This window comes from Macrobrachium nipponense, chromosome 20 (assembly GCF_015104395.2).
Source record: "Macrobrachium nipponense isolate FS-2020 chromosome 20, ASM1510439v2, whole genome shotgun sequence".
Taxonomy (NCBI): Eukaryota; Metazoa; Arthropoda; class Malacostraca; order Decapoda; family Palaemonidae; genus Macrobrachium; species Macrobrachium nipponense.
Window position 1 is genome coordinate 41,912,605 of NC_061089.1, and position 12,933 is coordinate 41,925,537.

General features: G+C 37.7%; 1 long non-coding RNA gene across 2 annotated transcripts in view; it reads left to right on the forward strand.

Moving 5' to 3' along the window:
* Positions 1-1,273: 1,273 nt before the first annotated feature.
* LOC135220966 (uncharacterized) overlaps positions 1,274-12,933 on the forward strand; it is a 502,102-nt gene continuing 490,442 nt past the window's right edge. The window contains exon 1 of one of the 2 annotated variants that reach the window (XR_010315835.1): positions 1,274-1,558. This is a non-coding gene — a long non-coding RNA (uncharacterized LOC135220966). The remainder of the gene's footprint in view (positions 1,559-12,933) is intronic. The other variant, XR_010315836.1, reaches the window with a different exon arrangement.

The following is a 12,933-nucleotide window of genomic DNA, read 5'->3' on the forward strand; positions in this document are numbered from 1 at the left end:
GTATACAATTCTTGATGAAATCGTAACATACCTACGCAATGACTTGAGGTTGTCAGGTATAAATTGCTCATAACAGTCGCTACTAAAAAATAATCATGCAGTCAGGCTTTTTTTTTTTTTTTTTTTTTTTTTTTTTTTTTTACAAGAGTTTTATATATTTTAAAGGATGCTTGCATAATATATACTCCCCATACAATTAGACGAGATAAGCGCTGAACCCGTGTCAAGTTAGATTTCCGCAGTCCCCCTCTGGTTTTTCGTATAGTATTACGTCCACCAGTAATTCGTTTTTGGTACATGGTTTCATATCACAGTAACTCAGATTTATCTGTAGTCAGTTAAAATGACATATTTATTATAAGTTGTTTTGCATTATTTTGGTGTATAGTCCCGTGTCTTACATGCAACTAAGTGCTATGGTAGGAGTTCAAAGTCATTTGTATACAATAAGATGGAATTAAACCAAACAGCTGTAAACATCATCAGCAGCGAAGCCGTGATAAAATTTGTATTGAATTTTTGAAGGCAGTATTCCGTTGATACAGCAGTAGACACCGACCATACTTTTATGTCTTTTATACTCTCGTCTGTGTTTCAAGAAATTTATATTGCCTATGCCTACGTATATATTACCTCAATAGCCCATCCCGTTGTATGTATCCACCTACGCGTCACCTCCGAGGTGCAAGTACTCAATATGGCGGAAGCTCAACGGGACACCGTGTTTAGTACTATAAATGCCCCTCGGGCATGAAAATATCATATACACCCGTTTCTACATATTAATAAACGATATCCTTGATCCCCGAAGGCCTAGTACTAAGCTCGACGCCCACTGACCTTCCGCCATGTTTAGTACTAGCACCCCGGAGGTGACACGTAGGTGACACATACTACCGTGTTACTACGCTCTGTGCTCATATATCTTAATACGAAATGTACACTAATAAAAACTACCCCAGATTAACTGTTACCGAGATTTTTTACCGATGATTATTGCTACATACTTGGACTTTTTCAAAGTACTCTGTTCACGTTTCAACGTCTTGCGAATAATTTTTAGCCTTGTGATTTCTATGACTCTTACTCTTGATCGTATTTTGTTTGTCCCATGCATTGTGGGTAAGAATGACTAACGTATTTGAAACTTATTATATCTTGACCGGGGAATGTGGTACGTGAACATTCAATAATGCTGAAACTTGATTAGTTCTTTTAAGTTTGACCAATTCGACTACGTGGGATTTTGGAGTTCAGGAGTTACTCGAAAACAAAACCGGCTTTAGTTCGTAGTCGTTGTTTGTTCGGTATGGACGTGTTACGCTTGTCCTCGTGTGTGTTTTTATTGATTTAAGTGTTTCAGACGTAACATAGTGGCATACCGGAACCCCAACTATCCCACAATTACGGGGAACCATAGGGGACGTCGGTCTTTTTTGGGGGGCGGGGTTGAAGGTGCCACCCCCGGGGGAGTCGAACACTAGACAATTAGAATGACGAGGGTGTACTCAAACATATCCATTGTGGCCTCCTCCTGCAAGTTTTGGTGCTGATTAAGGTAAGTTTATTGAATAGTAGGTTGTTTGGTACATTTTAAAAGAATCTCCTAATCGCATTCTGAAGTTGAAAATGTAATATACCGATATTTTAGAGTGAGTTTGGAACATCTGAGGTTAATTTCAGAGTGAAACTATCGTAGGCTAGGCCTAGTTTTCGAGATGCTGCTCCTCTGGTATATTATTACGTATCCGAATAAACGTATATTTCATACAAATACTTGGTGATCCGGATGAGTGCTCATTTAATTACCAAAATCTCTACCACTAATATATATTATGTTAATATCAAGTTGAGACACTTAGCAAAAATGTGTTCGAAACTCCGAAATAAATACCAAGGTAGCCGAAGTCAACATCTTGAACTGTTTCGGATACACTGTTTTTCCTGCGGGACTTAGGTATTTTCCATACATCTTAACGCAGATTCGAATAAATCACTAATATGAGATAAAACATGGAATTGTCAAAGTTTTATAATGATGGGATTCTACTTAAACGTGGAATTAATGAAATTTACTGTATGCTAAACTTTTTTGGGGAGGTAAAACGAACTGCCACCTTTAATGCCTGGCAGGGGAAGAGAAGTTTTTTGGTTTGGTGAGCTTTCAAATTGCAGTAGGCTTTTGATCGTTGCGTTACACTACTTTGGTTGGCTTTTTGCGGTTATATATTTAATTAAGTAGTTCTGTTGCTCTTTTGTAGGTACACAGACTATAAATGCTCTTGGTACTCATAACGATCCGTGGCATAAGTTAGCAAGATGGAATGAGCAAGTGTAACACAAAAGTTCTAAAACGTAGGCCTATACGACAAAGGTTATATGCACACATACAAATTAGAAGAAAGAAATCTGCTTAATATATATAAGACCAGTAAATGAATTTTCTTTAAATGATTTGGATAAGATACGACAATTTCCATTTGAAAAAATACAAGCTAGGCCTAGGTTAGTGTGCTTCCTGTTATGACTTTGGAAACATGCACACACCCACACAGTCACTGGAACAGACAGACGATCAAGGGTTCATTTAGCTGTGCCCTCCCCCTCCCCAACCCTTGTTCATCCCCTTCCCTCATCCCTCCCCCTCCGATTTCCCTCCCCTTCCCATCGCCTTTCCCTACCCTTCTTGTCTCTCTTCTCCCTTCCCAATCGTGTCCCCCTCCCCTCTTTCTTCCCCATCCCATCCCCCGCCCTCCCCATCCCTCCCTATTCCTCCCCATCCCATCCCGTCCCCTTCCCTCCCCTTCCTTCCGCCCTCCCTCCCCTTCCCCTTTCACCCATGCCCTCCCCGCCCCCACCCTCTTTAACCCCACCCCATCCCCCGTTTTCCCCCTTCCCTCCCTTTCCTTCCTCTCCCCTCCCCCCTTCCCTCCCCTTCCGCCTCCCTTTCTTCCTTCAACCAATCTCCCGCCCTTCCCGCATCCCCGTCCCCCTTTCCCCCCAGTTTCCTTTCCTTCCCCTTCCCCTCCCCTTCCCCCATCCCTCTTTCCCATCCCACCCCCGCCCTTCCCATGTTCCACTCCTCCTCTCCATCTTCCTTTTCCCCTTCCCCTTTCTCCCTCCCCTCCCCTCCCCCTCCCCCTCCCCCTCCCCTCCCCCCCCTCCCCTCTCCTCTGCCTTCCCCTCATCTGGATTACGAAGTATTACACGAAATATAAAAGCATTATTCGGACATGTTATAGTCAACAAATCATCGTCAGGGTACCGCCCACCTTCAAGTGTATTTTTGCCAGATAAAAAAGAAGAAGAAAAAAAATGCTATTGTTACATGTGGATAGGGCTAACGTAGAGTTGCAGAAGCAGGTATCGTTTAATGATATCGACTTGGTAAATTTTACGGCCATGTGATATATTTTTTATCTTATATATTACAAAATAGATATGAAAAAATATTTATCATTGTGGTTCGGTTTACCAAACATCATTAAATGACAATAGACCAGGCATAAAGTAATGATCTTTATCCATACACTGAAGGTATCGTATTTTTCGTAGTGCAATCATAGTTAATTTACGCTTATCAAGACAATGGAATAGTACTAAAATGCACACACCGTATTCAAACTAATTTCATCGTGTCCTTTTTTGCGGAATTAATGCAATTATGAGATTCGTGTAAATATTAAGTGACTAAAATTTGGAAATTGAGAAAGGAATGTATCTTTCTTATATAATCCCTTGACCAATCTAGATAATCTTTGGCAAGTGGCTATCATTTGACGCAGCTTAAGTAAATAGTAGGGTAGGTTTCAAAACCGTACCCCCTTCCCTTTAATCATCCCCCTTCCCCCCTTCTCCTTTCTCCCTCCCTTTTGTAACTTATGTGATAACTGCTTGACCGATCTAGACCAAATCTGGCACTTTGCCATCATTTAATCCAACTCATCTAATTTGGTAGGTTTCAAACGTGTACCCCCTTCCCTCTCCTCTTCCCAATCCCCCTCCCCTTTGCAACTTATGTGGTAACCACTTGACTGATCTAGACAAAATTTACCACGTGGCCATCATTTAATCCAACTTATCTAATATGGTAGGTTTCAAACGTGTACCCCTTCCCTCCCCTCTTCCCCATCCCCCTGCCCCTTCCCTTTGTAACTTATGACGATCTAGACAAAATTTGGCACATGGCCATCATTTGACCCATCTTTGATAATAGGGTAGGTTTCAAAACCATACCCACTTCCCCTTCCTTCTGCCCTTTGTACCATTTCTGGTAATCAATTGACCGATCTAGACAAAACTGGCATGTGGCCATCACTTGACCCGACTTAGATAAATGGGTAGGTTACAAACCCACCCACTTCCCTTCACTTACTCCCATCCCCCTTCTCTTTGTAACTTGTGTGGTAAGTGCTTGACCGATCTAGACAAAATTTGGCGAGTGGCCGTTATTTGACCCAACTTTATTAGGGTACGTTTCAGATCCGTACTCCCCTTCCCATTTCCTTTTCGTTTGTAACTATGTGGTGGATAAACTCTATGGGTTTATCATACCTCATTTCATGTACTCGCTACCATAGAAATATAGTATTGAAAATGCTGTTCTTTCTTGTTATTAGTAATATTGTATCAAAGATTTTGTTTAGATTTAGTTTGGGATGTGTTTAGGTGTATTTTAGGGTGTGTTTAGGGTGAGTGGGTGTGTGTATTTAGGGTTAGTAGGGATGTGTATAGAAAACAGGGGGAGTGTTTATGTTCAGCAGGGGTTATTGTCAGGTTTAGTGGGGGTGTGTTCGGGTTGTGCTTAGGTTTAGTGGGTTTGTTTCAGTTTAAGTGGAGGGGTGTCTTTAGGTTTACTTAGGGGGAAATGTATGTTTAGGTTTAGTTTAGGAGGAACTGTGTATTTAGGTTTAGAAGTTTGTGTTTTGGTTTAATGGGGTTTGTGTTTAGGTTTAATGGTGTGTGTGCTTTGGTTTAGGGGAACTGTTTTAGTTAGTTGGGGAGATTGTGTTTAGGTTTAGTGGGGGTTAACTGGGACGTTCACCACGGCAATATCTGGATAAAATGGACAGTAATACTTGGATAAAAGGGACAGTCAGCGCAGTATCACCTGGATAAAAGCGTCACTCAGCACAGTAATACCTGGATAAAAGGGGCAGCCAGCACAGTAATACTTGGATAAAAGGGGCAGTCAGCACAGTAATACTTGGATAAAAGGGACAGGCAAAACAGTAATTTTTGGATAAATGAGACAGGCACCACAGTAATCTATTATGTATTTGGCAATGTTTGTATGTATGTACGTATGTATGATTGGTATGGGCGCCCGGGCCGTCGGTCTGATTGGACTGAGATTCAGCACGGAGATGGGTTTCTACCCCGGGAAGGTCGAGACCTACGTTCGGGAGCCTGGAAACCCACGGGAGCCCGTGCTCCCAAAATTTCTGCTTCCCCCTCTCCGAAGGGTGAGAAGGGATTCCCTGAAACAGAGCTGGTTCTGCCCGTGAAACGGGGCTGGCTATGTCCGTAGACTTAGTTGCCTTACAAATTTCTGTATACATATGACTTATCATTTGGAAAAGAATACTATAGAGTAAACATCAATGACATTAAAGAGGGTGGTTTTAGAAGGGGGTTGACAGAGAGAGAGAGAGAGAGAGAGAGAAAAAATGAGAGGGAGAGAAAGTGTGAGAGAGTAGACTGGGTGTTAGTGAGAAGAAAGAGGAAAAAAGACAGACAGACAGACAGAGTTGGTATTATTGAGAAGAAAGAGGGTAAGAGACAGAGATTGTTGGAGAATGATAGTCAGAAATCCAAGCGCTTTCATCTTTACTAAGACATTGTCAAGGAACGAATCATTTTCCTGTGGTATTCGCTTATTTAATGAAGTCACGTGAATCTACTGTGATTTATTAAGCATATATATATATATATATATATATATATATATATAGGATATGCAGGAACTTCCATATACATTCTATAACTTCAGGAAAAAAGCCGAAGACACATGAAGAGTTAAAAGGGTTTATTCGCTAAGAAACGTTTCGCACAAGGAACTTTGTGCATCATCAGTCTGTTTAAAAATAAAAGTACATTTTAAATTATAAAAGAAATATACAATAAAAAATTACAATCTAAAACTTTTAAATTTAAATTTAAAAATTATATTTAAGAATTAGCATAATTCAAAGTTAAAAGTGAAATAAGAACATTAAAAGTGAAATACGAACATTAAAAGTGAAATAATTGAACATTAAAAGTGAAATAAGAACATTAAAACACGACTACTAAAACACCAACCATTCGCTTAGAAAGGAGGAGAGAATGACTAGAAATGAAATTGAGGTCAGAAAGAAGACTATGCCAGGTATAGCGGAGACGATGAATTACCGCTATTCAATGAGGGAACAAGTCTTTTGATAAATAATGACTCGAGTGTTGTTAAATACTCAGAGTCCTTATTGTAACCTAAAATGAGAAAGTGCTGTTTCTTGACTTCGATCTTACATTTGATGGCATGATTTTTGATATTTGAATGCTCTGGTCTACTTAATCTCTGGCCAGTTCTAAAACTACACCATCATGGTGCTGCAATATCGCATTTGCAACAGCCTCTTGGTAGATCCAACGTAAATACCAGGACATCCTGGCACGTAAATTTATACACAACATTAGACCTCATAAAAGGCTGCTGCGATCTTTAAAGCAGAACAGGGAGCCAATTTTACTCGGGTTATTTGATATTAATTTTAAATTTAAGCATGGAATTTCACCTTCAATGATTTGAGTAAGTTTCTTTGACAGTTTGCAGGTTGGAAATATAAGGAATCGAGGCATACATGAGTTTCTTTGGAACGTCAACAATCGGTGTACTGGTTTCAGATATTTAGTTAAAATTTTGTTGAATTATTTTCTGAACTAAGTCTTTGGGATATGAATTTTGTTGGAAAAAAGATAGTAAAAATTCTATTTCCCTATGAAAAATGTCCCAACTCGAAGAGTACTTCAGGGCTCTATGAACTAAAGTGGAGATAGTGTTAAGTTTAAAACTTCTTTGGCAGGAGCTGTAAAAATTATTGGCTAGACCAGTAAATAAACGTTTTTTTTCCTATAGACCGCTGTATTAAATTGATGGTCATTCTGTTAATGCAAATGTCTAAGAATGGTAGACAATTTTGTTTCCTTTTCCTCTTCTATAGTAAACTTGATATTAGTGTGTTGTAAATTAATTATACTGTAGGAATTCTGCTGCCTGCCATTGATGCTTAAAAAGGCGAAGGTATCGTCAACGTACCTTCTATAAAACAGAGGTTTAAAAGCTGAAGAACAAGATTCTAAGAATTTCTGTTCCAGATGAGACATAAAAAAGTTAGCAAATATGGGGCCCAAAGCCCAGGAACCCATAGCCACACCATCCACTTGAGAGTATAGTTTTTTGGTTAAAAATAACATAGAGTCTTGTACTGCGAGTTCTAAAAGTTGTTTAAAAAAGCAATTTACCAAAACCATGAAAAATATATTCTTCGTCAGGAAACACTTTGTCAATGATAATGTCAATAGTTTCATTAAGTGGGACAAATTTGTGAATAAAGATTCCACATCAAAACTAGCCATATATAAATCACCATCTTGGTTGATAATTTGATTTTGAAAACTCAAACCCGTTTTTTTTAAATATACTGACTGGAAACATGCTCACTCAATAAGGACACGACAAATTTTGAAATTGAGAAAGATGGGCTATTATAGGCAGCCATAATCGGTCTAACTGGTATATTGGATTTATGAACCTTAGGAGGCCATACAAGATACTGAAGGCAGAGCCAGTAACAAACAGTTTCTGATAAGTATTTTCATCTATAACGTTTATCTGTTTTTATTTTCTCAGAAATCTGTTAACCTTATCTTCCCTCTTATAGATATCTAAAAAATTAGGATCACCATGATGTTTGAATTTCGTGGTATCTGCAAGTATATTTTTCCATTTTAGTTATGTAATCATTTTGATTTAATAAAACTACGCCTTTGCCCTTGTCCGGCTTACAGATTACCAAGTCTTCACGTTTTCTTAGGCCAAAAGTATATTTAAATCATCTTTTCTGAAAAAAGGGGTCCATGAGATTTTTAGCTGTGAATAAGTTTTGTGGACCAAAGCAGATATTTTTTGTTGCAAGTTACTGATATTTTTTATCTATGTCCAACTTTATAAGTCGTTGAAACAGCAGCACTTCAAATGGATAAAAGAATCTGGCATAGTCAGGTCTAAAGGAAGGCAAGCAAAAGTCAAGACCAAAAGACAATAAAAACTCTTCTCTCTTTGACAAGACATAGTTAGAAAATTAAAAATACAGTTGTTTCTATGGTTAAAAACAGGAGTAACCACACCCCCAATTCCGAAGTTTTCTTTGGTGACGTTTGATAAATACTGGATACAAAATCATTAATATATTTGGAAAACAGTTTTTGAAATAATAAGCGGTAAAACAAATTGATAGATCATTATGCAATATATTCCTGAGTTGAGTAACACTGGTATCGAGTTTCTGTATGGCAGCTTGCTTCGTATCAATTCCTTGCGAAGGGAGTGTACTCAGTGCTTCCTTGTAGAATTCCGTGGAGTGTAAAGCGAGGACTTGTAAAGCTTAAAACGGACGAATCTGGGGTAGACATCATTCAGTTCACAATATTGCAGGAACTCCAAATCACATCTGGCTTTCTGGAGCTTGAGGGATGTTTTCTCGAGTTTTCTTGAGTAGACAACGTAACTGCAGGGTATCGGTGCTTCAGTAGTTGTGAAAAGTGGTGAACCTTGCGGAGTCGTAGGCGGAAGGCGAAAAGGAAAACGAAGAACAGGTGCCGCAACATCACGGGGACATCCAGGATATGCAGGAACTTCCATATACATTCATAACTTCAGGAAAGCCGAAGACACATGAAGAGTTAAAAGGGTTTATTCGCTAAGAAACCGTTTCGCACAAGGAACTTTGTGCATCATCAGTCTCGCAGTACAAGACTCTATGTTTATTTTTAACCAAAAACTATACTCTCAAGTTGATGGTGTGGCTAGAAAATGGGTTCCCCTTTGGGCCCCATATTTGCTAACTTTTTTATGTCTCATCTGGAACAGAAATTCTTAGAATCTTGTTCTTCAGCTTTTAAACCTATGTTTTATAGAAGGTACGTTGACGATACCTTCGCCCTTTTTAAGCATCAATGGCAGGCAGTCAGAATTCCTACAGTATATTAATTTACAACACACTAATATCAAGTTTACTATAGAGAGGAAAAGGAAAATTGTCTACCATTCTTAGACATTTGCATTAACAGAAATTGACCATCAATTTAATACAAGCTGTCTATAGGAAAAAAACGTATACTGGTCTAGCCAATAATTTTTACAGCTCCTGCCAAAAGAAGTTTTAAACTTAACACTATCTCCACTTTAGTTCATAGAGCCCTGAGTACTCTTCGAGTTGGGACATTTTTCATAGGGAAATAGAATTTTTACTATCTTTTTTCCAACAAAATTCATATCCCAAAGACTTAGTTCAGAAAATATTAACAAAATTTTAACTAAATATCTGAAACCAGTACCACGATTGTTGACGTTCCAAAGAAACTCATGTATGCCTCGATTCCTTATATTTCCAACCTGAAACTGTCAAAGAAACTTACTCAAATCATTGAAGGTGAAATTCCATGCTTAAATTTAAAATTAATATCAAATAACCCGAGTAAAATTGGCTCCCTGTTCTGCTTTAAAGATCGTCTGCAGCCTTTTTATGAGGTCTAATGTTGTGTATAAATTTACGTGCCCAGGATGTCCTGGTATTTACGTTGGATCTAACAAGAGGCTGTTGCAAATGCGATATTGCAGCCACATGGGGTGTAGTTTTTAGAAGGCTGGCCAGAGATTAAGTAGACCAGAGCATTCAAAATATCAAAAAAATCATGCCATCAAATGTAAGATCGAAGTCAAGAAACAGCACTTCTCCATTTTAGGTTACAATAAGGACTCTGAGTATTTAACAACACTCGAGTCCATTATTTATCAAAAGACTTGTTCCTCATTGAAGTAGCGTAATTCATCGTCTCCGCTATACCTGGATGGCATAGTCTTCTTTCTGACCTCAATTTCATTTCTAGTCATTCTCTCTCCTCCTTTCTAAGCGAATGGTTGGTGTTTTAGTAGTCGTGTTTTAATGTTCTTATTTCACTTTTAATGTTCTTATTTCACTTTTAATGTTCGTATTTCACTTTTAATGTTCTTATTTCACTTTTAACTTTGAATTATGCTAATTCTTAAATTATAATTTTTTAAATTTAAAATTTTAGATTGTAATTTTTATTTGTATTTTGCTTTTATTAATTTAAAATGTACTTTTATTTTTAACAGACTGATGATGCACAAAGTTCCTTGTGCGAAAACGTTTCTTAGCGAATAAACCCTTTTAACTCTTCATGTGTCTTCGGCTTTCCTGAAGTTATGAATGTATATGGAAGTTCCTGCATATCCTGGATGTCCCCGTGATGTTGCGGCACCTGTTCTTCGTTTTCCTTTTCGCCTTCCGCCTACGACTCCGCAAGGTTCACCACTTTTCACAACTACTGAAGCACCGATACCCTGCAGTTACGTTGTCTACCTCAAGAAAACTCGAGAAAACATCCCTCAAGCTCAGAAAAGCAGATGTTATTTGGAGTTCCTGCAATATTGTGAACTGAATGATGTCTACCCCAGATTCGTCCGTTTTTCCGTTTTTAAAGCTTTACAAGTCCTCGCTTTACTCCACGGAATTCTACAAGGAAGCACTGAGTACACTCCTTCGCAAGGAAATTGATACGAAGCAAGCTGCCATACAGAAACTCGATACCAGTGTTACTCAACTCAGGAATATATTGCATAATGATCTATCAATTTTGGACCGCTTATTATTTCAAAAAATGTTTTCCAAATATATTAATGATTTTGTATCCAGTATTTATCAACGTCACCAAGAAAACTTCGGAACTTGGGTGTTGTTACTCCTGTTTTTAACCATAGAAACAACTGTATTTTTAATTTTTCTAACTATGTCTTGTCAAAGAGAGAAGAGTTTTTATTGTCTTTTTGGTCTTGACTTTTGCTTGCCTTCCTTTAGACCTGACTATGCCAGATTCTTTTATCCATTTGAAAAGTGCTGTTTCAACGACTTATAAAGTTGGACATAGATAAAAATATCAGTAACTTGCAACAAAAAATATCTGCTTTGGTCCACAAAACTATTCACAGCTAAAAATCTCATGGCGACCCCTTTTTTCAGAAAAGATGATTTAAATATACTTTTGGCCTTAAGAAAACGTGAAGACTTGGTAATCTGTAAGCCGGACAAGGGCAAAGGCGTGTGATGTTTTATTTAAATAAAAATGATTACATAACTAAAATGGAAAATATACTTGCAGATACCACGAAATTCAAACATCATGGTGATCCTAATTTTTTAGATATCTATAAGAGGGAAGATAAGGTTACAGATTTCTGAGAAAATTAAAAACAGATAACGTCATAGATGAAAATACTTATCAGAAACTGTTTGTTACTGGCTCTGCTTCAGTATCTTGTATGGCCTTCCTAAGGTTCATAAATCCAATATACCAGTTAGACCGATTATGGCTGCCTATAATAGCCCATCTTTCTCAATTTCATTTCAAATTTGTCGTGTCCTTATTGAGTGAGCATGTTTCCAGTCAGTATATTTTAAAAAACGGGTTTGAGTTTCAAAATCAAATTATCAACCAAGATGGTGATTTATATATGGCTAGTTTTGATGTGGAATCTTTATTCACAAATGTCCCACTTAATGAAACTATTGACATTATCATTGACAAAGTGTTTCCTGACGAAGAATATATTTTTCATGGTTTTGGTAAATGCTTTTTAAACAACTTTTAGAACTCGCAGTACAAGACTCTATGTTTATTTTTTAACCAAAAAACTATACTCTCAAGTGGATGGTGTGGCTATGGGTTCCCCTTTGGGCCCCATATTTGCTAACTTTTTATGTCTCATCTGGAACAGAAAATTTTCTTAGAATCTTGTTCTTCAGCTTTTAAACCTATGTTTTATAGAAGGTACGTTGACGATACCTTCGCCCTTTTAAGCATCAATGGCAGGCAGCAGAATTCCTACAGTATATTAATTTCAACACACTAATATCAAGTTTACTATAGAAGAGGAAAAGGAAAATTGTCTAACCATTCTTAGACATTTGCATTAACAGAATTGACCATCAATTTAATACAGCTGTCTATAGAAAAAAACGTTATACTGGTCTAGCCAATAATTTTTACAGCTCCTGCCAAAGAAGTTTTAAACTTAACACTATCTCCACTTTAGTTCATAGAGCCCTGAAGTACTCTTCGAGTTGGGACATTTTTCATAGGGAAATAGAATTTTTATTACTCTCTTTTTTCCAACAAAATTCATATCCCAAAGACTTAGTTCAGAAATAATTAACAAAATTTTAACTAAATACTGAAACCAGTACCACCGATTGTTGACGTTCCAAAGAAACTCATGTATGCCTCGATTCCTTATATTTCCAACCTGAAACTGTCAAAGAAACTTACTCAATCATTGAAGGTGAAATTCCATGCTTAAATTTAAAATTAATATCAAATAACCCGAGTAAAATTGGCTCCCTGTTCTGCTTTAAAGATCGTCTGCAAGCCTTTTATGAGGTCTAATGTTGTGTATAAATTTACGTGCCCAGGATGTCCTGGTATTTACGTTGGATCTACCAAGAGGCTGTTGCAAATGCGATATTGCAGCCACCATGGGGGTGTATTTTAGAACTGGCCAGAGATTAAGTAGACCAGAGCATTCAATATCAAAAATCATGCCATCAAATGTAAGATCGAAGTCAAGAAACAGCACTTCTCCATTTTAGGTTA